The 27,927-nt window shown below is 43.3% G+C and overlaps 1 protein-coding gene across 6 annotated transcripts in view; it reads left to right on the top strand.

The window, feature by feature from the left end:
- Positions 1-7,787: 7,787 nt before the first annotated feature.
- LOC119185278 (uncharacterized) overlaps positions 7,788-27,927 on the top strand; it is a 50,171-nt gene continuing 30,031 nt past the window's right edge. For all 6 annotated transcript variants that reach the window (XR_012885732.1, XR_012885730.1, XR_012885729.1 and 3 more), the window contains exon 1: positions 7,788-7,993. The gene's annotated coding sequence lies outside the window, so the exon portion shown is untranslated. The remainder of the gene's footprint in view (positions 7,994-27,927) is intronic.

Here is a 27,927-nt window from a genome sequence, read left to right as displayed (position 1 = left end):
CCAGTTTTCTTCCTTTAGAGTTGTCCCTGGAGCTTCTCCATAAGAAATGGTGGGCATGGAAGTCGCCAGTGATCACCCATGGCCTTAGAGTCGATGTCAGAATACCGCGTAAGCGCTCGCAGTCAAGGCGGCTTGATGGAGACAAGTAAGCTCCGATAATCTTGAAAGCAACCATATCTTTCTTCACCGTAAGGCACACATACTGATTCCCTTCATCAGGCGAGACTCTGCGGTGAACGTAAGTGAGGTCATGGCGCATGAATACAATAACTTTGCTGCAGTCTCTGTGAGTGGAGGACATAAAGCACTCATATTCTGACAGCTTGATTGAAGCGCACAGGTTGGGTTCACAAATTACGATAATGGGTAAGCGGTTCACAAATACAAACTGTCTAAAGTCAGACATGCGCGACTTCAGTCCTCTGGCGTTCCACTGAAAGACAGATGCATTCTTGACTTCCGCTCGAAACGACGATGCCTCGCTGGCCATGGTTTTACCTTAGAGCTGCAAGCACCGGACTTAGGGTGTCCAGCACATGCAGGGCGGTCTGCGCAGCCGAAGTCTGCATATTACTCTGTAGGACACGCATGGTACTCATTAGCGATTGCAGCAAGCTTATCACTTGATCTTCATTCATCGCATCACTGGTTTGAGGGGTCGTCGAGGGCGACGGGATTTGATGAAGCTCCGAAGTAGGTTGAAGTCGTGGAAGAGAGGGCCACTGTTCGGAAGGTGTGACTGCTGTCCCTTTCTTCTGTTTGGCAGTATCCGTCTTCAGTGAGCTCGGTGTTTGTAGGTCAGCCTCTTTGATAGATGATGACATCTCTCTATCGGTAGAGGCGTTTTTCCGTGATGGCCTTCGCCCACGACGCCGTCGTCGGCGTAGTGTAGCGGAAGCTTCCCTGTGCGTTGAATTGTCCCGCACCATACGCCTGAGTACCGCGTGTTCGTTTCGCACCCGCGGGCAATCTTTGGATGAGGCCTCATGAGCGCCGTGTCAGTTTGGACATCGTAGCATGGTGGCACTGCAGGCGTCTTTTGAGTGAGACTCAGTGCACCGCGGACAAACAACTTTGTTCTCACAGACACCTTTTACGTGTCCCATCTTGAAGCACTTGTAGCATTGCAGTGGCTTCGGTATGTAAGGACGAACTGAGTGGCGAACAGGGCCAACTTTGACATACGAGGGAAGGCTGTCTCCCTCGAACACAAGCCTCAAGCAGCGTGAGTTCCCGAGTCTGGTAATGTGCGTGATGCGGGTGCCTTCAGTCGCTGGCTTTATTACTATTGGCAGGTCATTAGCTGAGATGGAGAGATACACATCCTAAATGACGCCTACAGTGCCATTACAACCTGTAGCGACCATTGGCCGAACTTTCACGTTGCCGATTTCTGTTATGTGCCGAAGGCTTTGCAGTGCACTACGGTGCATAACGTCTACAGCAAGGACATTCTTTCGTGCATCGATCCTCACGTCTTTGATCTCATTCGGCGCGGTTTCCTCGAGAAGCACAGAAAGAACTTGCCTGTTGAGGAGTCGCAAGTTAGATGCAGGGTCTTTGGGCATAAACAGCATGGTGTGCGGCCACCACTGTGGTGCAGTCTTAACGGTGGAAACACTTGCCGACGATGCCGTCCGCAGCAGTCTTCGTTTTGTAGATCGATTCATGACGACCGTGAAGTCATCATCCGATGACTCAAAGCCGTCCGAATACAAATCGGTTGCCTTACTCTCGGTGTCGCTCGACGCGTTGCTACGCTTCCTGGACGACGAAGTCCGGCGCGACGGTTGCACGCCTGGAACATTCTCAGGTGTGTCCTGAAACATCACCGCAAAGGAGGGAGCGGCAGCTCCCAGGAATTCCAGGAAAACAAATTGAAAATACTGAGACACGGGCACAAGCGCTCTGTGAGAGAATCACTGCTCCTTCTTCTGTGTGCATCGACTGCGCAGAAAAGACTAGCACCACAGTTATATTGTGGGTGGTATAAAAAAAGTGACAGTCGGTATTTTCTACAGAAAGTGCCACACTGTCCACATTTGTTGCTTCAAAAAATATTTCACTAAGTGGGATTGTCCAAGCAGCTGTAGACGTCGCGTATATTGAAGCACATCAAGCCCTATTCTGAAGCACCACCACCAATATTTATGAAAATCGGGTTTGAACAACAGTTCTTTGCTTCTTCCTCTTCCCAACCTCAAGAAAACTGTGGACTCACTATAAATAAATTTTGGTCACACATTCGTTCAGTAAACGAGCTTGGGGTAAAAACCTATTGTCGCGAAAACTAAAGATGTTCACAGATATTTTGCATTCTGCTTCTCAGGCCGTACTTTTCTGAGGGCACGTGCACTTTGCGCTCATAAATCCAGATGTTGCTCTTCAAAAAAAAAATTCTTGCGACTGAGCGACAGCGCATTGTCTTACGGCGCTTGACGTCCCAATGTGACAATGACTACAGAATACCCTGCAGTGCTGAGGGCTTGGTTGAGTTCAATCATTTGCAGTTCTTTGACACGTTCAAGCATTGATGAGTACACAGGCCTCCCTATAGGCCGAGGTGCTCGGCTGCATGGCTTGGAATGCGCGTGCTCGATGCGTGCGGCCACAGTTGCATTGCGAAGAAGGCGACATTTGGAGCATTTCACCTTTTGCGGAAGGAAACTGTAGCATTTCACTTCTATCGGAATGCGACTGCTGCGGCTGGAAACAAACACGCGTCTGCTAAGTCTTTCAGGCTCACAACGCAACCACTTAGCCACTACTTCGACCAAACTGCTACTCATTTATTCTGAAACAATGAAAACAACAAGTCATGAGTGATACCTCTCAAATTTGAGAAAAAGGAAGAAATTTAGGACTCGTTTTTATTTTTTGGACGCAAGAATAATTAAAAGAGACACGAAATGCAGGTAATATAGATGTTGCTTGATGATTTAAAAGTGAAGAAAGAGGAGTGAATAAAAAGATAACTTGCCTCTTGCAAAGGATAAACCTTCAAAGTGCAAATAACGCACCTGGTTTCCTTGCAACCAAGCTACATTGGGTGTGTGAACAGGCGTCCAGAGAACCGTTTTGACACCTGGGTAAAGTGACACAACCCGACGTGTCGCATCGCACCAAACTTTTCGCTGGGCCTGAGTGGCAGAGTTGTTGGCGCGGGTGATTGTGCAGAAGTTGTTGACACAGGCAGCGAACTTTTCCGGAAGAGACGCAGATGTGACGGAGGGCGTGTACAAGAAGCTGGTGTCTATAACAAGCGCTGGAGCATGACCATACAAAAGGAAAAACTGGCTGTAAGTTCTAGCGCGTTGAACAGTAGTGTTATAGGTAAACGTGATCAAAGGTAGTATTGTATTCCAGTTTTTGTGATTGGCTGGTCTTATATAGAGATCATGTCTGACAAGGTTCTAGGACAACGCTCAGTGAGACCCTTTGTTTGCGGACGATATGCCGATGTGGTCTTATGAATGGTGCCAGAGGCTTGTAGGACCATGAAAGAGAAATGTCTTGCCACGGTTACTCAATAGAGCACAAGGGTCGCCAGGGCACATATTGTCACGCAGAACAAAGTCGGCCAATTCGGACGCAGCACCAGAAGGAGGAGCTGCGGTCTCAGCGTAGCAAGTAAGATGGTACACGGCAGCAACAATCCATCTGTGACCTGCGGGTGTAAGCGGAAAGGGTCTGTATAAGTCTATGCCGGCGGACTCGAGGAGAGCGGACGGGCATGGGAGAGGTCGTAGAGGGCCGGCGGAAGTAGATGTCGAACGTTCTCAGTGCTCACAAGACAAACAGGAAGCGGTGTACTTGGAAACACTAGTGGAGAGGCCAGGTCAGAAGTAGCGAGTCTTGAGGCGATTGTAGGTTTTATGAAAACCGAAAAGGCCAGCCTTGGGTTTAGAAGCCAGAGTATATACTAACCATTGGTGCTTATAATGCGTCTTGAAGTATGGAAATGACCATGTTTCAGGGCTCTTAGTGTTGACATTTATTTTACGACGTTCTTAAGAGGGCAAATGTTTTGCGTAGATTTTGAGAGATTTCAAAGCATATCACGCAGAATGTTATTTTACGGAAAGTATAAAGGTTGTCGATTCTAATTATACCGGATTTAGGATAATCTTCTCTAGTGTTGTAATAACAGTCCGTGTTGCCAATATAGCGTAATGTTCATCTGTAGCACGATAAGTATACGTATGGTAATTATAGTTGTTGTGCTCCATAATAAAGAGCAATTATTTATTTGGGCATGCAATAAAGCATTTTAGTCATGTAATTTGACTTCTGAAGGAAGAGAACTACGACATCGCGATAAGACACCTTTCACAGAGGAGAGGTTTTCACATAGGTAGTTCAGATGTGTATACAAAGCAAGCTGGGAAGAAAAGTGCACACGAAGAACTTTGAGGCCGTCAACCATTTCCATTTTTTACCTTCAAAAGCAATTGCATTATTACACTGAAGCAACTTATTTTTGGAGCGAAAAATTTACCTTAGTTTTCTTCTTGTTGATTTAGCTGAGACCAGATGGAGCCTTCGTAGCAGTGCATTACAATCAGTTGTGAAGTTGCGCAATTAGTTCCCAGATTATACGACAGTGATGTCATCAGCGTACCTAATAAGTTCAGCATTAGTGTCAATATCCGCAATTTCATTATTGTAGATTCCAAATAAAAGCGGCATTAAAACGTTTCCTTGAGCAATGCCAAATTTGTTTGAAAGCAAAGACGACACGTGACCGTTGACGTAAACGCATATATATGTCACTCAAGTAAGACTTGAACAGTGATAAGCAGCTACCACGCAATCAATTGCAGTCTAATATGTCTAATAAAATGTTCCGACTTAAGCAATCGAATGCTTTGCTGAAATCTTTAAATAACGCCAGCGATAATGCTTTCCCTTCTATGTTCCTTATCATCGTTTCTTTGATTGGCAGATGAGCTGTTTCTGTTCACCAGTGTTTCTCAAATCTGTGTTGCGCGTTAGTTATGGCATCAAATTTATCAAAGAAATTGATCATACGGCAGTGTATAATTTTTTGTAGTCCCTTGGAAAACACAGGTAACACCGAAATAGGCCAGTACTTGTTGGGGTCATTTGGGCTACCTGCTTTCAATATTGCCGATACTCAAGTTTATTTCAGTGCCTAGCCAAATACACCTGATTCAAGTGTTAAATTAAATATGCGAGCCAGCACAAGTGTAAAAGAAGGTACAGAACGCCTAATAGCACCCAGTTGAAGGTTATTGATGTCTAACGCTTTAGTACTTTTCAAGGATTGAAACGTAGCTCAGACTTCGTATTCGTCAGTACTTTATAAATAAATGCTATCGGCAATAGGACTTGTGTTGGTTTTTTTTGACGTCACAGTGCAGGTAGGGTTGGCAGAAAGAATAGCAGCACTAATTAAATATAGGTTAAAGTGATTAGCGAGGGTATCGCCTTTCAGTTCGGTTCCATCGTGAAATATAGTGTTTGGAACGCTTTGTTTGGCCCATTGGCCAAGAACACCAATAATTATTTGCCCTCTCTTATAAGGGCGTTTTCATGAGGCATATAAAAAAAGTTGTTCGTAATAAGCTTGTTTGGCATGTCGTAGGTCACTATTGAATTGGGTTTTAAAAGCTTTAACCTATTTTATATGTATTTGCGAACGCGAGTTCAGAAATAAGTGATACAAGGAATTCTTACGCGAGATAATGTTCAGGTGTTCTTTCGTCGCCCATGGTTTTCTTGCTTTTTTTCGGTGGTTTTACTTGTTTTATTGAAAAATGCCATTCGTATGTCTTGCAAAACTTTCCTATGAACTCTTTGTACGCCTAATTAGCGCACGTTACTGTCAAGGCAGTAGACTAATCTTGGGCCATTATTTCAGGTTTAAGGGAGCCAGTTCATTTCCTGTTATTCGCTGCACAGTGAATGTTTGTACTTCACGGTTTGGAATTCTTTTTTGGTTTTCATGGAGCGCATAAACAGGGAGGTGATCGTGAATGCCCGATGCAATAGTGCCAGTTGTGTAAGTTTTGTCTCTGCATTTATTACTAAAAGGTTAAGGCATGACGATGTGTCGCACATAATGCGAGTTGGAGTAATGTATAATTTTTTGAAACCACTCGAAGACAGTAGCTTAACAAATTCTCTAGCAGTGCAGTCATCAAGAATATCATTATTGAAATTGCCGCCACATGCCAAGTGAAAGCCATTTTTGCAAACAAAATCCAGAAAACTTTTATAAAATTCTAGAAAGTCTACCATTCCCACTCGGTGGTCTACTAACAACAGCGAATATTTCTTTTCGATCCAAGACGGTGAGCTTTTCAAAACCTTCTGTAGGCCCACAGTGTTCGTGCATCAATTGTCGTTATTTCTCTGCAGTCCCATAAAGTGCAACACCCACTCCACGTTAATCCAATCGATTGGAAAGTAAACTCTTATATAGAGGCAGTTTCAACTTGCTACTGCTATTCGTATACCATGTTTTAGAAAGCATAGGATCAGCCAATATAAATGAAAGTTACTCCAGAAAAGGCAAAATGTCCTGCTCTTCATTCTCTACAGAGCGAGTACTAATAGGCAAAACTGATTGGCAAGTTGGGTAATCAGACTTAATGGCAGAAAGTGACGCTTACCTTTTGCATGCACAGTCGTTATTTATTTTTGATAATACGGTTCAGTGCTCAGTGTAGCTTGTCACTTGCCCCTGCACAGTTGCATATAACGACCCGGAGAAAACCTTATCGATGTCATGCTCATTCACAACATGCACGGCGTATGTATTATCAGATTGCTCTACGTAGATTTTCCCGGTAAATGACCATACGGATTTTCACCTTTATTCATACTTATTCTTCACAGCAAGAGCTAGAAGTTTCTTCAAGGCTGGGCGAAGATGCTCATTCACATAGATAGCGTTTTCACTGGTCGGTCCGACATACTTGTTAGTCAGTCGAGCTCGTTTTGCATTCCTTGTAACGCTGTCTCGCTTCGCACGAGACTTAAACTGGACAATGATATTACATCCACAGCTATCTCGGCTCGGCACCCGATGACAGACCTCAGTATCACCTGCAGTCATGTGTTCACTTATGGCACTGCCAATTATAGAGACAATGTTAATAACAAATTCAATGTCTTCTTTCAGTAAACCTTGTATTTCGAAGTTTGCTTTCCTCGAGTATTGCTCAGTAATAACAAGGCTTGCTTCAAGATTCCTGCCCTTGCTGTCAAGTAATTTACACTCAACACGATGAGAGGTATTTTCGCGTTCAAGAACCGTGTTTTTTGTGATCACATCGTCCAGTTTGTTCTTGTGCAGCTGAAGTGAAGGCTTTCCATCAATGCTGTTCATTTGTTAGCAAACGAATTTCATTTTGTATATCTCTTTCAAGGGTATCACGCAAAGGTTTGATCTCTTGTTTCATCTCTTATTTCATCATTAACAGCTCTGCCTTCATTTCTTCCTTGAGTTTAGCAACGTCTTTTGCCAGTTTCCAACACCCACACAGAATACAAGGCAAAACAATAACGAAACATTTTGGATTCACTGTTCAATGCACAACAAGCACATTTCTGTACGAAAAAGCCAGCGACTCTATGGAAACCAGAATTCATAAACGGATGCTATTGATTTCGCGTCAGGCAATAACCTTTAACAATTACGTTCAAATGAACTCTTGATTACAATGAAGTTCATTACACTCTTCTGTGAATTCATTATTCGCTATTTTCTATAAAGTCACATCGTGTTCACGTGTATTCAATTCTATAAGAAGGGTCACTTTACTGACTAGAGATCAGTCCGTTTAGTAGCAAGAACATATTTATGGCTTTAGCAACATACGAAATGCCACTTCTAAAGATGCTGGGAAATAGGGCGCATTCAGTTGGACTTATTTTGTTCTTATTCCATAAGCTGTTCTTACGAAGTGTAGGAAATGATATACAAAGCGATTCAAACTTTGATGGAGAACTCGATATCATAAAAGTGAGTAATAACTAATCATTCATTTTGCCTCATATTGCAAAGTTTGGCGAGTGAGTTCGACAAACGTTGACAATATGTACCGAATTTCGTTCTCATGTAGAATATGTATTTCTGAGCATCCAGTGACTCTGTGGTACCGGAGTTCTTAAACTATGCGAGTGCATGCCCGCCTAAATACGTTACAAATTTTTTGCTAGAATACGAATAATAGATCAGAGCAAAACTCTAGTAATTTGCGAAGTCATTTCAAAGCTGACAATTCATGTGCTCAGGAACGGAGACGATTCAACATAATCTTAGGAGGCTGTTGTGAGTGCAAAGTAGTTAACGACAGACGATATGTGGGGACATATACGCACTGCTTGTCCTTGCACCATCGCTTTTACCATCGTTTATTTTTTCGCGCTGTAACTGTCTTTTGTTATAGAGTACAAATTAACATTAATAACACAACAGTAACTGGAATTGTCATGGGGTGATCTCCCGACCACATTGAACGACATCGCACAACAATACAGACTAAACAGGCACAAATACCTTCAACCACAAACAAATAAAACAACATAAAGGCCGCACCTAAGATATTATTACATAAAAATATGTACCCCAGCCTGGTGATCGTACGCCTGTGTTAGCCAAGCCTATACCCGACGGACGCGCGCAAATCGTACGGGGAAAGGGCCACACTGCGACACATACTTTGGGAGTGTGCGGAGAGAGTCAATGTCACTCCCGCCGCTTACTTCACTGCGTATGTCAGGCAGGGACGAACTCCGAGGCGAATTATTCGCATGTCCAAAAAGCACTTTATGCACTGGCGACACGGGTCGAAAAAAATTTGGCAGATCCCACGAACCTGGAAATCGACGTTATGCGAAGCATACGGAGGGAAGGTGACCGTGTTGCAATTTTTATTAAAGTTAAACATCATGAAATGACGCTACATTTATGTACGAATTTTCAAGCACAGACATATGCTGTAAAGTTCCAGATGTTTATATAACCAGTTGCTTCCACTTGCGCAACGATGCCAACTGGAACATGCGTAGTAGCAACACCACAAGTTGATATAAAGCGCTGATGCTTGCAAAGATGCTGGCCCTGGACACTGCCACATAACCCAACTTCAGCGCATGGCAACTAACCACAATTGACGTTAACACGACGCGATGGCTGTATCAAAGGAGTGCAAATGTAATATTTATAAAATTGGTCAGGCCGCACTGCACCCACTACTGACGTTTCACGAAGATTAGCGTCTATTTGAAATGTAGTTCTGAGACCTGGGTAAAATGCTTTATCGCCAAGCAGAATGCTAGGGTTCGATTGCAGCTACGACCCTAAATTTTACTCTTTGCCTTCGTTGAGTAGACGCAACTGATGTCGGGTATTTCTTAACGCTCACATGCTAAAATTGCGCATGTGTGTACTCGTCATTCCTGTAGTGGATACCAAGTGTGAATCACCTCGGGCACATACCCGCATTTCAGCGGCACATACCCGCCGATGGCTATGTGCCACTGTCGGGCGCGAAGTGTTTGATGATGTACGTGGCCGGATTGTGACATAATTTTTTATGTCTTAACCAGCGCGTCATATTCGTGAAACCATCTTACCTTCCCATGTTAATTTTCGTTCACGCCAAGTTAGGGGGTGACCACGAGGGCACCCAAACGTAAGCGGATAGATAGATAGATACATAGATAGATAGATAGATAGATAGATAGATAGATAGATAGATATATAGATAGATAGATAGACAGATAGATAGATAGATAGATAGATAGATAGATAGATAGATAGATAGATAGATAGATAGATAGACAGATAGATAGATAGATAGACAGATGAAAAACGCCAAAGTTCGCTAAAAATGCTTCGCATTTATTAAAAACATGGCTGCGCTTAACAGGACCAACGAGGCAATTTCACTCGGCTCTGTACTGAAGCTTCTTGATAGAGAGTGCGCTCGCTTCGAACCGCCTCATTCTCAATGGCATAAACAGGTTCACTGGCAAAACAGCGGAAATAGCTGTGCTGTGGGCGCAAACATTGAGCCTCTTCAGCAAACTCCACCAGATCTACTTGAAGTTAACCTGTCTAGCGAGCCCGAGGTTGAAGAAGGCAACAGCTCATGTGTAGCGGGTCTCTCCGGAAGGCGCTAGCACTTTTGTGTTGCGTTGCTATACACTGCTACAGGCAAGGCCTTGATAGTTTCAGGGGTAACTCCGCGGCGAGTCGTGCTCTCGATTGTATGTGTCCCATTGAATAAGTTTTCCCCCTAAAAAGCAGAATACACTTGCTGTTTACTTGGTTACAGAACGAAGCGATGCCTGAGCCAGTTAATCTTCAGATAAGTCAAATTGTAGTTTCATTGATAATAGGGGTGATGCTTTCTTTTCGTTCGCCGATCTATGTTATTACGTTTTGTCTTATACCGCAACCACCACCGCTGCTGCTGCTGCTTTTTGTGTTATTGGGACATTCGTGTATTCACGTTATAAGTTTCTTAGCACTGCTGCCAGGCCTGCATTGTTCTGTTCATAGCAATGACGAAGGATTTTGTGAAAGCTCTCGATGATTTCAAGCGTGAAATGAGACTTGAAATGCGCTCTGTTAAAGAAAGTGTGAAGTTTTGTAGCGACACTTGTGATGAAACCAAGGCGATTAACTCCGAACTGAAAGCTTTGAGGCAGGAACTGAGCGTCCTGCTCAAAAGTAACGAAGATCTCAAGAAAGAAAACAAGCAGCTAGCGCAACGAGTTGATGAGCTCGAACAATATAGCCGTTTGAATAATCTAGAGCTTAAGGGCGTGAAGGCAGCAGACAATGCTAATGATGTCATACGAAAACTTGGCGAAGTTATTGACGAACCAGTTTGTGCTGCTGACATTGACACATGTCACAAGATAGCAACACGAGTAACGGGCGAGAGCAACATTATCGTTCGCTTCGTGCGCCGAGACAAGCGACAGGCCGTTCTTGCGAAAGCTAGGAAACGACAGATCACAAATCAAATGCTAGGGCTTCCTGGATCCGATAGGGTGTACGTTAACGAACATTTAACCCGTGCTAATAAGCAACTACTGGGAGCCACAATTGCCCGCAAGAAAGAAATGTCTTGGAAATTCGTTTGGACAAGCGGGGGCAAGATTTTCGCCAGACGGAATGAATCTTCCAATGCCGTCAGGATTGCCGGTGAGAGCGATTTGTGCAAAATATCACAATAGCTGTATTATTTCTCGCTTGAGGAATCATGGCTATGTTCCAAATACCGACTTGTTCTTTATACAACTCTGAATCTTTCAACGCTAAGTTCCATAACCGACGCCAGGAACTGTCTGTTATTCACTTTAACATAAGAAGCCTCAAAAACAAAGGCGACCGCCTCGATCACCTTTTTACCTTACTAACAACAGAATTCGATGTATTAGTATTTTCTGAGACATGGTTGCTCACACATGATGACCGCCTTCATTTCAATAACTACGCTTATAACGGTCTCCTACGTCCCAATGGAAGAGGTGGAGGCCTTGCTATATATGCTAAATGCTGCTACCCGCACTCTGTTCTTGAGGACTACTCAATAATGAGCCCTAGTGTTGAATGTTTAGCGGTATCACTGCCCAATGTAATTGTCGTAGCAATTTATAGGCCACCGACTGGAAATAAGCGAGAGTTTCTAGATTTCCTTGAAAAAATGCTTGAAAATTTGAATTCTAGCACTCTTCCATTTGTACTCATGGGCGACATTAATATAAATCTATTGCATGACGACCCGTGCACTGCCGATTTCAACGGTGTTATTTCATCTTTCGCATGTTACAATCACATTACTTTGCCTACTAGAATTACTCTTGACACAGCCACCCTTTTAGATGTTTGTGTTACAAACATTGAACCGCGTAATATTGAATCTGGATTACTGAGTTCGGACATTAGTGACCATATTCCAATTTTTTGTTTTATCAACAGAGTGCGCGAACGCAAGGTTACAGTTGATAGATATATGACGCGGCAAATAAATGATAAGAATTTAAACAAGTTTCAATGCCTCATTCGGAATATAAACTGGCATAACATATACAGTATTGATGACGTAAACAGGGCGTACTCAGAATTTATTAAGAAGTTTTTAAATGCCTATAATGACGCTTTTCCTCTAATTAGAAGAAGAGTAAATAGGAAGAAGTTCAGAAAGCCGTGGATAACCAAACATTTGCATGAAAAAATCTGCACTAAGAACAAAATGTACCACTCCTTTATTCAGAACCGGGATCCCAACATTCTAAAAGAGTATAAAAAGTATCGAAATCAACTGAGTAAAGAATTAAAGACAGCAAAAACAAATTATTTTATCGAGCGTTTTACGGGAATCCAAAACGACAGTGGTAAAGTATGGAGAGAAGTAGCTAATCTAACGAAAGGGAAAGATAATAATGCGCTGAACGAGATAAGTACGCCGGACGGAAATTTGTGTGGTTTTGATTTAGCTTGTGCTTTTAATAAGTACTTTGTCAATGTTGGTAAACCGCTCGGTGATACACCTGAACCTGATAATGTATTGATTAACAATATTACTTCTTTATCGAAGTCTGTGTTTTTTTCACCCAGTTCCTCTCAAGAAATAGTGATTTTAATCAACAAGTTAAAAAATGATGTATCTGCAGGTCATGACGATATAAAATCTGTCCCCATTAAGCGCGTTGCGCCTTTGATATCTGACGTATTGTCTTATCTTGTAAACCTAATGTTTACTACAGGTGTGTTTCCTGATGACCTAAAAATCGCCAAGGTTTGTCCGATATACAAAAGTGGCAATCGAATGGAAATGTCAAACTACCGACCAATTTCTGTGTTACCAGTATTTTCTAAATTATTTGAAGGAGTTATCAATTGCAGGCTCGAATGTTTTTTCACTAAACACAACCTGATATCTGCTTGCCAGTACGGTTTTCTGAAGAAAAAATCCGCAGAGCAGGCGCTACTCGTTATTAAAGACAAAATACTTGAAAATATAGAACACAAACACTACACTCTTGGTCTCTTTTTAGATTTTCGAAAGGCGTTTGACTGCGTACAGCACAATATCCTTTTAGAAAAGTTGAATTACTATGGTGTACGTGGTGTCACACATAACTTAGTGCAGGATTATTTACGTCATAGGATGCAGTACGTACGGGTGAATGATGTTGCATCTAACCGACTAACTGTCACTTGTGGAGTCCCCCAGGGCTCTATATTAGGACCTCTATTGTTTTTAATATATATTAATGATATTACTAAACTACCAGGCTCTCATGACATGATTATGTATGCGGATGATACGAACATATTTTTTACAGCCAAATCTCTTGTACAAGCGGAAGCTACGGTAAACTGGTACTTAGGAAACTTGCAGTCATGGCTACAACGCAACATGTTTTCCTTAAATTTATCCAAAACTAGCTACATTATTTTTAGGCCAATTAATACTGCTGATTCATATAAGGCCAATATTCAATTTGGTCGGGTAAGAATACATGAGGTCGACTGCATTAAATTTCTTGGTGTCTGGTTCCACCAGAACCTTTCATGGAACACACATGTGTCAAAATTAGCATCTGAAATAAGTAAAAGTGTTGGCTGTCTCTACAAAGTAGCTTGTCTGGTACCCGTGTGGTTGAGACTGCAGATGTATTATGCGCTTGTGTATTCTAAGTTAACCTATTGTATTCTCGTATGGGGAACAACTACGCCTACTAACTATCAAAAACTACTAGTACTCCAAAAGAGAGCCTTGCGGTGCATTCATGGGTACCGTGGCAGACCCAAAGACTTTTCCACGTTGCCATTGTTCCGTACTTACGATCTGCTTAAAGCGAACCAAGTCTACCTCTTTCGACTGTTGCAGTATATTAAGAGCAATCAACTGCACACTCAAGACTTTACTTTGTCTAACGATGCATATCACTTTCGAAAACAAATCCACCGGGTCCCTAAAACGCGCACAAACTATGGCAAACAAAAATTAAATTATCAGGTCACTGTGGTTATTAATAAAATGTTGACGAATGTTGATTTTGATGTTGCATTGAAATTATTCAAAAAACAAACAAAGAAATATTTACTCGAATCTGATTTGTGCTTTGTATAAGCTTGTATTAAGTTTATATTCTGTATATTTATAATGCTTTGTATTTTGTCTACGCTGCATGCTTGGCAGCATTGTGTTACATTGTGTTACACTGGCAAATGCAGCTAACACTGCAATTATGTGTTTTCGTTTATTTATGTCAGACTGTACAAGGGAGCCGAGGCCTCTGTCAGGCACTCCAGCCTTTAGCCCCGGCTACCCCCTTTGTGTGAAAGGAAAATAAAACTTCACTTCACTTCACGTTTCAAATAAATAAGGTCATGTGCTCCTGCATACTCGCTTGTTCGAGTTTGCAGTAGTTGCTATTCAAAGCAGATGCATGCACGCACGCTACCAATCCATGGACATTATACGTATACGAATGAACATACAGACCCCTATGCTGCGTAAGCGTGACCTTCTCACGCGCACGCGTGTGTGTATATACACACATATATAAATATATATATAAACACACACACATACACACACATATACATATATATATGTGTGTGTGTGTGTCTCTGTATATATATATATATATATATATATATATATATATATATATATATATATGTGTGTGTGTGTGTGTGTAAATACACACACGCGCGCGCGTGCGAAGGTCACGCTTACGCAGCATAGGGGTCTGTTTGTTCATTCGTATACGTATAATGTCCATGCATTGGTAGCGTGCGTGCATGCATCTGCTTTGAATAGCAACTACTGCAAACTCGAACAAGCGAGTATGCAGGAGCACACGACCTTATTCATTTGAAACTTAATAACATAGATCGGCGAACGAAAAGAAAGCATCACCCCTATTATGAATGAAACTATATATATATATATATATATATATATATATATATATATATATATATATATATATATATATATATATATATATATATATATATATATATATGTATATATATATATATATATATATATATATATATATGTGTGTGTGTGTGTGTGTGTGTGTGTGTGTGTGTGTGTGTGTGTGTGTGTGTGTGTGCGTGTGTGTCCAAGAAACAATACCACAAATACACTCCGGCGCGCATCATCGAATTTGGGTCCTCTCAATCGTGAGTACGAGGCGTCAACCCCTGCAACGCCGAAGATCACGCCCTTCTGCGTTCGCTTAAACGGCAGGCTATATATATCTACCACTTTCCGCTGCTGACGGGAATGTCAGAGAAATTGTGTTTTTTTTTCAGTATACCAGCAAGGTGGCGCAATGATCGCGTGTCATCAGATCACGTGATGGCACGTGCTCCAATCACCCACGCTTATACTTTGCCCCACTTAGAGGAGGGGAGTGGCGCTCCCTCGCCCGCCCTTATCTCGCGCTGGGGAGGAGGGGAGGGTCGTACGTTTTGGCTGGCGTCGGGCTTCACCTGGAACGATTCTGCTGTAGTTACCAGGCACACAAAAGTCACTACAATCATTGCAGTCTCCGTTTGCGAAAAGCGCGTGCTGCCCCGCCACTATGGTCTAGTGGCTAAGGTACTCGGCTACGGACCCGCAGGTCGCGGGATTGAATCCCGGCTGCAAAGGCTGTATTTCCGATGGAGGCGGAAATGTTGTAGGCCCGTGTGCTCGGATTTGGGCGCACGTTAAAGAACCCCAGGTTGTCGAAATTTTCGGAGCCCTCCACTACGGCATCTCTCATAATCATATGGTGGTTTTAGGAAGTTGAAGCCCACTGATAAATCAAAAGCGCGTGATTTTCAGAGACAGTGAAGTAACAACTGAGACGCTTAGTCATGTGCATCTGTAGTTGTGAGTACGTTTCGTGCGTCGTTTGTGCGTGACAAATACGGGGCACATTTCTACCTGCTTTTTCACTTTGCAGGGACCTTTCAATTAGTTGCGATGGCGTTTATTGCTTCGCCGTTGCATCAAAGGTGTGACTTTTTATTCAGAACAAACTGCCCAACGAAAGCTGCGTTGCGTCATCGGCACTTGTTTCAATGCCATTGTTTTCATGCCGTCAGCATAACGTCGAGCATGGTTGTTACTTCGCGGCTATAAGCTATGTCTTGCTTTGCCATATTGCACGCGAAACTGATATACGGTAGTATCTCATTCCAGTTTTATATTCCGCATTATAGTACATTCAAAGCATATCTGAAAGCGTTTGGTTAAGCCGCTCTATCAAATGATTCGTTTGTGTTCATAGCAGCTTAGAACTGCGTGTACCAGCTTGGCTGTTAATGCTCTTCCCCAGCACGTTATTACTAAGAACCGGAATATAGGCAAGTGCCTGTTTTGTTCTTTGCGTGCCTATCATATCATTTTGATATATGAACACATATAGGATGTTAAGAAGGTCTTGTATAGTGTTTTATAGTGCCTGTAAATGCATGTTTAAGTGTTCGTGCCTAAATGCCTATAGGTACCTCTAAATGCCTATTTTCCGAATAATCGCCTATATGACTGCTATTTAGGCACAGATTAGGTTTTCGAGCATGGTTTGAAACCATTAATCATGCAAAAGGGCAACATTATTATTTACAAACCCTATAATGTTCAACAAATGATGATGTTCTATGATGTTCCTTTAGGGCAAGCTGATATAGTAGAGGCAGTGCTACAGTCAGTGGAGCATGTCATAAATTTTCAAGCCAAAAACTTACAGATCTGGAGGACCGAAGCAGACGATCTAACTTGATAGTTCATGGAATACCCGAATCATCCGATGAAACTGAAACATCGCTTAAGGATAAGGTTGTGAAAGACGAGTTCGAAGTTAAGCTTGGCGTGAAATGTAGATCCATTGGTCGCATTCATCGACTTGGACATCACAAAGGCGAGCGCCCAGTGATCATATACCTCCAAGATTTCAACAAAAAACAGGAAATCTTCGCTAATGTAAAAACGCTAAAAGGCAGCTCAGTATTTGTCCACAATGACTACTGCGCATTAACATTAAGAAAACGAAAACTACTGTGGGAAAGTGCTAAAAGTGAAAAGCAACTCGGGAAGAAGGTCTCGCTTATTCACGACAGACTAAGAATAGATAAAGAATACTTTTATTGGGACGAAACGCTGAACAAACGTATTGAAGCAACAAAAACCGCACAGTCCACGCACGTAAAAGGTCAGCGCGATAGTACATCGACATTATCTTGCGACTGACATGATGCCTTTAAAAGCCCTAAACAACTCTGAATATTGATTGTAAACGCCCGCAGTGTGAAAAACAAAACTGAATCTTTAGAAATTTTATTGCTACAGTATGCTCCTCATGTAGCTGTCTTAACAGAAACCTGGTTGAATGAGGAGATATGTGACAATGACATATTGCTCCCTTCTTGCACAGCATTTCGTAAAGATCGGCCGGCTAGGGGCGGAAGCATGGCTATCTTAGTTAAAGATAGGTTTTATTAGATGACTTAGTAGGTATCGAAAGCCTGCGTGTTAAAATCTCTATCTGGGGTCAGAGTTTGATTTTGTACGCACTTTATAGACCTCCAGATGCCACAACGGATGTATTAGAGACGCTGAATATTGAAATGCCAATGCACGAAAATAAGAACATTGTTCTCGGTGATTTCAACCTGCCGGGAGTAGATTGTCAAGGCATTGCTGCCAGTAGCTCATATAATAAACACGTTAGCATTATGTTCGATATTATGTTAAGGTATAATTTAATGCAGGTAGTCCATGAACCAACTCGTGTACAGATTTCATCTAGCTCTGTGTTAGACCTGGCGTTTATCAGTCGTGATTTTTCTGATTGCACTGTAGAAGTGGAGCCAGGGCTGTCTGATCACCATCTCGAAAGCATATTATTACCCCTTCAACCACTTAAAAAAATAAACACGTCCCTGCACGTTCTTTTAAGGACTTTTCTCATGCCAATGACCCAAGCATTATTAATTACTTGCAAAACTGTTTGATTGATTTTGAGGGCAACAGCGCTCAATTACTTTGGAACAAGTTCAAATACATGGGCCACTATTGCCTGGATAATTTCGTCCCTAGTAAACTGAAGAAAGTTAAAAAGGAAACGCCTTGGATGAATCGGAAGATCATTCAACTAAAACGCAGGATAAAGAGATATAAAAAAAAACATGTTCAGAATGACAACATAAGGCAGATGCAAGATGACCTCGCTCGTGCACTTTGCACAGCAAAAGATTATTATTTCGAAATACCGCTTCCTAAATTCATGAAAAATGAGCCTGATAAGTTTTGGCACTACATAAAAGATATCAAGAAACCAGTTACTCAAATATGAGTTGACGGGAAGCCGGTGACAGATAAGTGTGAGGTTGCTCAACACTTCAACAACTATTTACAAGATGTATTCTCTAATGCAACTGTATGCGCGTGTGACGGCACATTTTCCAAACAATTAAATAGGAGTTTTGTATCGTATGCTGGGCTATTTAATATGCTTCTTAACGTAAAAACTAAGAGTTCTTCTGGTCCCGATGAGATCCCTAACATATTTCTCAAACTATATGCCGAGCTTCTTGCAAACTTTCTTGTAATCTTGTATCGTGTCTGAGTCATCACTGCACAACTGCCTATTGACTGGAAGATAGCCCGGGTTGTTCCAGGGTTCAAGAAAGGTGACAGGACACATACAAAATTATCGTCCTGTTTCACTGACATCCCGATGCTGCAAACTTGTGGAACATATTAAAGCCAACTGTGTTCGTGAATTTCTAGAAAATAATGCTGCACTAACAGAACATCAGCATGGCTTTCGAAAAGGGTATTCAACGACAACTCAACTAATAACAGTAGTTCACTCATTCGCTTCATCTCTTGATTCTAAAGGCCAAGTAGGGTATTCAACGACAACTCAACTAATAACAGTAGTTCACTCATTCGCTTCATCTCTTGATTCTAAAGGCCAAGTAGATGTAATATTTCTTGATTTTAGTAAAGCTTTTGACAAAGTTCCGCACACTAAACTGATCATAAAGCTTAGAATTCTTGGCCTCCCTGAACACTTCATCAGTTCGATTTCTGCTTACCTGACTAACAGGAAGCAATATATTGACATTGGAGGTGAACGTTCTGAAAGTTTGGCAGTCACTTCAGGGGTGCCACAAGGCAGTGTCCTAGGCCCCTGCTTTTCTTGGTTTATATTAATGATATTGTTAGCGTAGTGAGCCCTGGTGTTCAAATTCGATTATTTGAAGATGACTTCGTATTATTCAAAGAAATTTTTCATCTTGATGATCAGGTTGTGTTAAATAGCAATTTAAATAACGTATTGCAGTGATGCGAAAAATAGGGCAGGGTTTTAAACGCCGATAAAACCGTACTTCTCCCTATAACGCGTAAAAAAGCACCCCTGTCTTTTACTTACCAGCTTGGTTCTTTGCCACTTAGGCAAGTCGATAGCTATAAATACTTAGGTGTTACAATAACAGCTCCCTTATCGTATAACATATAAATATTATTTCCTCCGCTGCATTCAAAAAACTTTGCTTTGTAAAACATAAGCTTCATAATGCCCCAAGCATTGTTAAATTACTGGCCTATTATTCTTTAATAAGACCTAAATTAGAATACGCGAGTGAAGTATGGTACCCATACACTTAAACTAACATCAAGTGCCTGGAAAGAATACAAAGGAAAGCCGTACGGTTCATTTTTAACAAGTTCTCATGAGTCGACTCTCCTTCTGAGATAAAGAAGGCCAATGGCAATTCCCTTCTTAGCACATGTCGAAAACAGATAAGAATTGACCTTTTTTCTCTTCTTCTGAACCACAAACTTGCGATTGACCCATCGCCGTACCTAAAATCGTTATCAACCAGACCCACAAGGCATCATCATGCCAAATATCTAACACCCTATTTCTGCAGGACAGACGCTTATAAGTTCTCATATTTTCGACGCACGGTCTCAGATTGGAACGGAACAACTCGGGCATCCTCAGAGAATCTATTTCTCCTTCGCTCTAAATAGCATTGTCCCGAAAATTCAGGTTTCCAATCTTTTATTACAGCGTTTTTCTTTTCTTTTCGTTTTCTTTTTCATCTTGTATGTGCTGTACTTATTGTATACTTATGTATTCATTACTTTCTTGGCTTGAACGGGGAAAATAATTGTGTTTATTGTTTTGTATTTGTTTTGTATTTATTTTTACCGTAATCGCACAACATATGAAGTATCAATTTGTGGTGTTTTTTCTCTTTTGTCCGGTACATGTGTTATGAAATAATTTGCTATGTCGCTTCTTGTGTTCGCTATGAGTGTATGGAACACTTACCCCAAACAATCTTTATGCCACCTATTGTTCGACTATGTTCCCTTGTAACTGCCCACCTGCTTGGACCTAAGGGTCTGCAGTATATAATAAATAAATAAAAATAAAAATAAAAGATCTCTAGTTTGAGCAACTACCGCAAAACAACCACTAACCGCAGTTAAATGCCATTCGCTGGCCACCATACGCGAGCGATGAGAGAAGGAGCATGAGGAGTGCAAAATACGCTATTTCTGCAGCCTTAAGTGGAAGCCGTGTCTGCAGGGAGTAAATGAGAGAGAATTAAAGATGGGAATAAGGGTGGCGTCTATGGCCGACCCGTCTTCTACGAACAGCTTTCCAGTTTCCTGCAAAAACTCAAGAACAGCAGGTTTTTCTGTGCAGCTGCTAGTAGGCAGAGAATGAATAAAAAGCAATGGAGGGCTACTCAAAAATGCTCATGTTGAATTCGTGGTGGCGCAGGCCACCAAACCTTTATACCTATACAGCGAAGCCTGAGACAGGCACTGGCAATGGCGTATTTAGCCTACATTACCCCATGCCTCAATACGTTCGTGCCGTATGAAATCCCTTGGCATTTGTCTTTAAGTGACAAACATGAAAAAATACGGAACAGGGCTGCAAGGTATGTCACAAGTGATTACTAAAAAAATGACAACTGTACCAATAGGCAAACTTAACGAGGATGGAAAGTGCTATCCTCGGGTCGAATTAAGTTGAGATAATAACTCTTATGCCTGGTATTTTATGGTAAAACTCGCGTTCGATAATGATTGTACCTAAACAGTCCTGTTCGCGCAATGGTAATTGTTTTCCGATTTTAAAATGTCGTATCAGATCTATTCTCCATATTATTTTGTTTTTGTTAGTTTCATGACTCAATGAAATGGACTATAAAGAGAACAAGTGTGCAGTATAACTGAAGGTGTGTTTTTTTTACTTTAAAACCCATCTGTTGCAGCGCCATCTGTAAGCTTGAAGACGCCCAGCTATCTTATTGGCCGAATTGAAAGATTCGAAAGAAAAGCATGTTGAAGCCAGCAACAAAATTTCTTTGCTTATGGATAAATTCGCGGCCTTGCAAAGCCATTCCACGTCTCCCCATAGCGCAGGTTTATCGGAGGCTAAGGCTGATGTGTTGCGTGCTGTGTCTAGCAAGGTAACTGTCACACCTGTCCCGTTAATTAGGGAGGCGATCGCCGGGCTAATTCCAAGGGCCGGAGTATTGGCCCCCCGAACCGCACCACGAAAGCGTGGACAATTTAGAAGTGGTCCTTTTTGGCGCGCCAGCGGACGCCGGCTGTGGCCCAAAGAACAAGTCAGAGCCGAGAGTTGATAAACAAAACAAATACTATATTCTCAAAAATGGCAGATCGAAAACAATACACAAGAATGCACACTCCACAATAATTACATACAATACGTCACCAAACAAACAACGTACTACACAGTACAATCAACCACACTTGAAACAACGGACACAGACAACAATACGCACTACAATGCAGTCGCATGCATTGAACAACCAAGACACTTAAAGACAAAAGAGATAGCAAACCTATTCAGTCCAAAATTCTTGGAACCAAAGTCTGGATGATACTCTTCCGAGAATCACTCACTCAAAGTCCAGCGTTGTTGTCGTTCCGCAGCCCTCGAAGTTTCTCTTCCAGGAAACCTCGCCGGAGTTTCTCTTCCAGGAAACGTCCCGTCTTCAATAGGCCACTCTCCAAGCTTCAAACTTCTTCGCCCGAACACGTCGGCTTCACACACGCAGCTGTTGCCCGCGTCTTCGCTCGATAGCGGTAAACCCACGCTCTTGCCTGTAGCTCGAGCTGTCCCTACGGACCAAAACTTCGCCGACTACACGGCGGAATCTCTACGCACTCTGGCGCTCACTTCCGTCTCCTCCTGATTTCTCGTCTCGGCCGCTCGATTAAATACCTTCCGCGCCACCTTCCAGAAATTTCTCGTCATTTCGTCGGCGCGACACGCGGCGAAAGCTGGGAAGAGGGCGAGACGGTTGGAATGCCCTCTCCGGCCGGTGAGTCAACTCGGTATGGCCCCGCCCCGTTCGTTCTAGAAAAATCGCGGGCTTGCTGGGCCGCCGATGCGGGGTGAGGAGGTTCGTCTGCGACGCCACGCTTCCGCGGGCAGAGCGCGCGCCCGGGGAGCTTCGGACGTTTGCTTTTTTTTTTCTTTTTGACCTCGCGGCGTTTTTCCCGCCCGTTGTCGCAAGAATTTGGCGGCGCGCTCATTTTTAGCGCTCGTTCTGTGACACTGCCCCCCACTTTAAGAATATTATCTCATAATATTCAAAACCCCACAGACGAGCGCGAACAGTCACCACACACTCTCACAGACTGTAACACCATCAGTCGCTCATGACACTTCACATTCACAATAGACCACTTAATACAATTGTACATTGTAATTCAATTAAACAACACGTGAAAACACAACCACAAGCACATGAGTACAACACTCCACCACACATTCCCAATAATACAAATGTACAAAGTTCTCTCATTACAACAATGATACAATACTATACATCACATCACAGCACAACACTTCGACACTTGTGACACAGATAACACAACATTAACACAACATATGGCACTCAGCACTGCCCAACACATTCAGATTCGACCTCAGCACTTATCCTGAGTACTTCGAGCAGCGCTTGCGCCCCTTTTTGCGGTGCTCGCTCGATCTTTTCTTGGGTTTCCACGTTCTTTTCCGGCGAGCCCCTTCCAACGACGATATCTGAGGCGTCGTCTCAGCCATCGTTGTCTCTTCCGACACCGTTAACGCGTCATTACATTCGACGGGTCCTGTCTGTTTATTTACCCGCTTAATCATGCCCCCACATTTTGCCCGGCTGGCCAACTCCGTCTCCTTTACACTGTCGGTCGGTTGAGGTCGTGCCGACGTAAGTCCGTTTGCTCGGCCCGTGAACTTATTCGACACGATCGTCTTCTCCTTCGCTGTCTCTTGCGCCGCGGCTTCGCCTCGGGCTCTAGTGAGATCCGTCACGAGATGCTCCTCCACTGTATCTCGCGGTCGCTGGGTTGGCGAGGGCTCTATCTTAGGGTCTTCTCCCAAACATTCCGGATCATTCGGTCCTCGCGCCCCGTCGATGTTTCCGATGACAAGGTCGTAAAGGGGGCTCGGCATACATAGAGCGAGAACTTTCCCGCGGAAGTACGGGGTTTCCACCTCAATCTCTGCTTCGGGAAGCATCCGAACCGTACGGTCAATTAGGCAAACCGGTTTCGTTCTGCCTGTCAACTCACTTTCCCGTACCAAATTTCTCCTCACGATAACAGTGGAGCTGCCGGTATCTCTTAACACCGTAATCTTTTTGTCCGCAACTTTTCCAGGCAGCGTTGGCATTCCTTTCGTAACACCGGTTGGCTGTTTTGACATTACAGCACCAACAATAGGAATTTTCTCCCCATTTTTCAATTCTACGAATCCGTCGGTGACGGCATTATTATCGGATTTTGGTGCTGCTTGCACACAGGATACCTGGTGAGTTTGACTCGCTCCGTTTCGGCATGCATCTGCTTTGTGCCCAGTCTGACCACACTTAAAACATTTTACTACCGTAGGGTTCGTAAAGATTGTTCGACAGTTTTTCGCGCGATGACCCACTCGGTTGCACAGAAAACATCGCGGAATGCTCTCTGGTGCACGCTTCTTTTCTTCGGGAGCCAATTTCTTCGAATCATCGGGACAATCCTTCTTGACCTTGGCCAAATTAGTTCCACCTTGCGCTTCCAAGAATTGATCAGCCAATTCAAGCATGTCTTCAAGTGAGTCAGCCTTCCTCTCTTTCAAGTACAGTGACAGGCTTGGGTGGCAACTAGTAAGAAATTGTTCTCTAATTAGCAGCTCTCTAAGCTCATCGTACTCCTGCGCTGTCCCTGAAAGTTCAATCCATCTGTCGAAATAATGGCAAAGTCGGGCGGCATACTGCGTAGCCGTCTCCCCGTCAGCTGGCTTTCCTGTCCGAAATCTGTCCCGGAATCCTTCCACAGTGAATCTAAATCGCTTCAACAAAGCAGCTTTCACCTTTGCATAGTTGGCTGCATCGGCCGGCGTCAGCCTACCGTACACACTGAGCGCTTCACCACTCAAGCAAGTACTCAAAGCAGTTGCCCATTGATGTTCCGGCCCATTCTGGCTCTTCGCAATCGTCTCAAATCGGTGAAGGTATGCGTCAAGGTCGTCCTTCCTTTCATCAAACGCTACGAGCAGCTTGCTTGGGTTCAAGCGGAAGGCGTGATCTTCCCGTTCGCTGCTTTCAACTCTAGCTTGGACGGGAGTTTCGCTTCGCTGTTGCAAACGGAGCCGCTCGAGTTCCATCTCGTGCTGCCGCTGCCGTTCCCTTTCAGCCATCTCCGCTTCTCTTTCTTCTCTCGCCCTTTCGGCTGCCAACTTTTCTCTCTCCAGCTCCAACTTCAATTGCTGCTCTCTTTCTTCCTTCAGCTGTCGCTCTTTTGCCTCTCTTCTTTCAGCTGTCGCTCTTTTGCTTCTCTTTCTTCTCTCGCCCTTTCAGCGGCCAACCTTTCTCTTTCCAACTCAGCTGCCTTTTCTTCCTTGGCCCTCTCTGTCGCCAACCTCTCTCTCTCCACCTCAGCTTCTTTTTCCGCTTTGGCTCTTTCGACCGCCAACCTCTCTTTTTCCAGCTCGGCTGCTTTTTCTTCTTTGGCTCTCTCTTTTTCTTCTTTCTCCTTCTGGGTGACCCACTTCCGTAGTTCGGCGCCAGAAAGACCCATCTTTTCACCAAGAGCAACTAACTTTTCGAGATCCATTGTGTCTCGCAACTCGCAACTAAAACCTTGCCGCGTGCAAAAAGTATCTGCCTAAATCAGTCTATCGGAACACTCTCCTGAACTCGTTAACGAGAACACTGGACAACACACAAAATCGTTCCGATAGCACTATCAACAACTCGAGGCTCTTTCTCACTGCTTTGGACACACTGTGCACCAAAAGGTCCTGTCGCGGACGCCAGATCAATTGTCACACCTGTCCCGTTAATTAGGGAGGCGATCGCCGGGCTAATTCCAAGGGCCGGAGTATTGGCCCCCCGAACCGCACCACGAAAGCGTGGACAATTTAGAAGTGGTCCTTTTTGGCGCGCCAGCGGACGCCGGCTGTGGCCCAAAGAACAAGTCAGAGCCGAGAGTTGATAAACAAAACAAATACTATATTCTCAAAAATGGCAGATCGAAAACAATACACAAGAATGCACACTCCACAATAATTACATACAATACGTCACCAAACAAACAACGTACTACACAGTACAATCAACCACACTTGAAACAACGGACACAGACAACAATACGCACTACAATGCAGTCGCATGCATTGAACAACCAAGACACTTAAAGACTAAAGAGATAGCAAACCTATTCAGTCCAAAGTTCTTAGAACCAAAGTCTGGATGATACTCTTCCGAGAATCACTCACTCAAAGTCCAGCGTTGTTGTCGTTCCGCAGCCCTCGAAGTTTCTCTTCCAGGAAACCTCGCGGGAGTTTCTCTTCCAGGAAACGTCCCGTCTTCAATAGGCCACTCTCCAAGCTTCAAACTTCTTCGCCCGAACACGTCGGCTTCACACACGCAGCTGTTGCCCGCGTCTTCGCTCGATAGCGGTAAACCCACGCTCTTGCCTGTAGCTCGAGCCGTCCCTACGGACCAAAACTTCGCCTACTATACGGCGGAATCTCTACGCACTCTGGCGCTCACTTCCGTCGCCTCCTGATTTCTCGTCTCGGCCGCTCGATTAAATACCTTCCGCGCCACCTTCCAGAAATTTCTCGTCATTTCGTCGGCGCGACACGCGGCGAAAGCTGGGAAGAGGGCGAGACGGTTGGAATGCCCTCTCCGGCCGGTGAGTCAACTCGGTATGGCCCCGCCCCGTTCGTTCTAGAAAAATCGCGGGCTTGCTGGGCCGCCGATGGGGGGTGAGGAGGTTCGTCTGCGACGCCACGCTTCCGCGGGGAGAGCGCGCGCCCGGGGAGCTTCGGACGTTTGCTTTTTTTTTTCTTTTTGACCTCGCGGCGTTTTTCCCGCCCGTTGTGGCAAGAATTTGGCGGCGCGCTCATTTTTAGCGCTCGTTCTGTGACAGTAACAGAAATTTTATTGTGGTGTAGTAACTCTGAAATTAGACTGCGGCGATCTAACCTTCTTTTTTTGAGCTGGACGATGAACCTAATGAAGACTGGACAAAATCCGAACAAAAAAATAGCAAAATGTTGCTCAGAAAATTTAGGCGTCGCTGGGACGGAGCAGAAATTTGAGCGTGTGCACCAAATAGGTAAATACACAGGAGATAAGCAGAAGACTCTAATAGCAAAACTAACGTTCTTCGAGGATAAAGAGCAAATCCTGCTGTTCGCACACAAACTAAAAGGATCCGCATTTTCCATACGAGAACATTTTTCACCAAAAACTTGGCTTCTGGTGAGAAAACAAAGAAACAGAAAAATGCGTATAAGCTCTCTGTGCTTATGCGCACTCTCTGTGCTTATAGCATAAGCTATGAATCGCTTCCAAGATATACATATATGACTCTGCGAGAATCACAGTTATCGAATCTGTCAGGTAGCTACAGCGTTGCACGCACATGCAGAATAAACAAACAAGGTATGCTGATACTTCACTATCACTGTCACTAGCAAACACACACAGCATTATGACAAAACAGGATTTCATCTCTGCTTTTCTGGGTGAAAGAAGTTCTGAAATTATTGCCTTCACAGAAACTTGGCTAAATCCGGTCATCAGTGATGATGAACTCTTCACCTCAGCTAGCTTGTACCATAACTACAGGTGTGATCACACTGGTAAAAGATGAGGCGGTGTTTTTCAGGGCATAAAAGAACCATCACTTCATTTTTGGTGAACACTAATTCTGATCTCGAAATAGTTTGGGTAGCCTGTACCGTCCCTTCCTCCAAAATCCTTGTAGGCTGCTACTATGCTACAAGACAGTATCAACAAGGCATGTGAACATTTTAAAGCAGACATAATTCACACATTACGTGACTTTAACTTCCCCTCATTGACTGGATGACACTAGCTGTCATCACCATGTAAGACGTCAAATGATTTTTTTAACTTGACTCTAGACTTCAACCTCTTTCATACTGTTCAGAAGCCTACACGTAGTGCAAACATTCTAGATCTTATTCTAACTACTGCTCCGGACACAATGCGTAAAACGAATCATTTGAACGAATTCAGTGACCACACGCTACTCCAAGTAGAGATAAACATACCCCGACTTGTAGCTGCTGTACACGTAAAACAAATTAGAGACTATAATAAATGCAATTATCAGGAGATGAGTTATCAACTAGCATTCTTTTTTAAAAGTACATTACTACCTTGTTTCCACAATTGGTTTGTCAAAGAGAACTGGCTAATTTTCAAACAAATTTTGTGTATGTTACTAGACAAATATCTACCACTGGTTAAAATTAGCAAGGATAAATCAAATCCGTGGTTCACTAAAAATCTTCAAAAAATGCGGAATAAAAAACAGCTATATAATAAAGCAA

Source organism: Rhipicephalus microplus, chromosome 8 (assembly GCF_043290135.1).
Source record: "Rhipicephalus microplus isolate Deutch F79 chromosome 8, USDA_Rmic, whole genome shotgun sequence".
Taxonomy (NCBI): Eukaryota; Metazoa; Arthropoda; class Arachnida; order Ixodida; family Ixodidae; genus Rhipicephalus; species Rhipicephalus microplus.
This window is presented reverse-complemented; position numbering and strand designations above follow the sequence as displayed.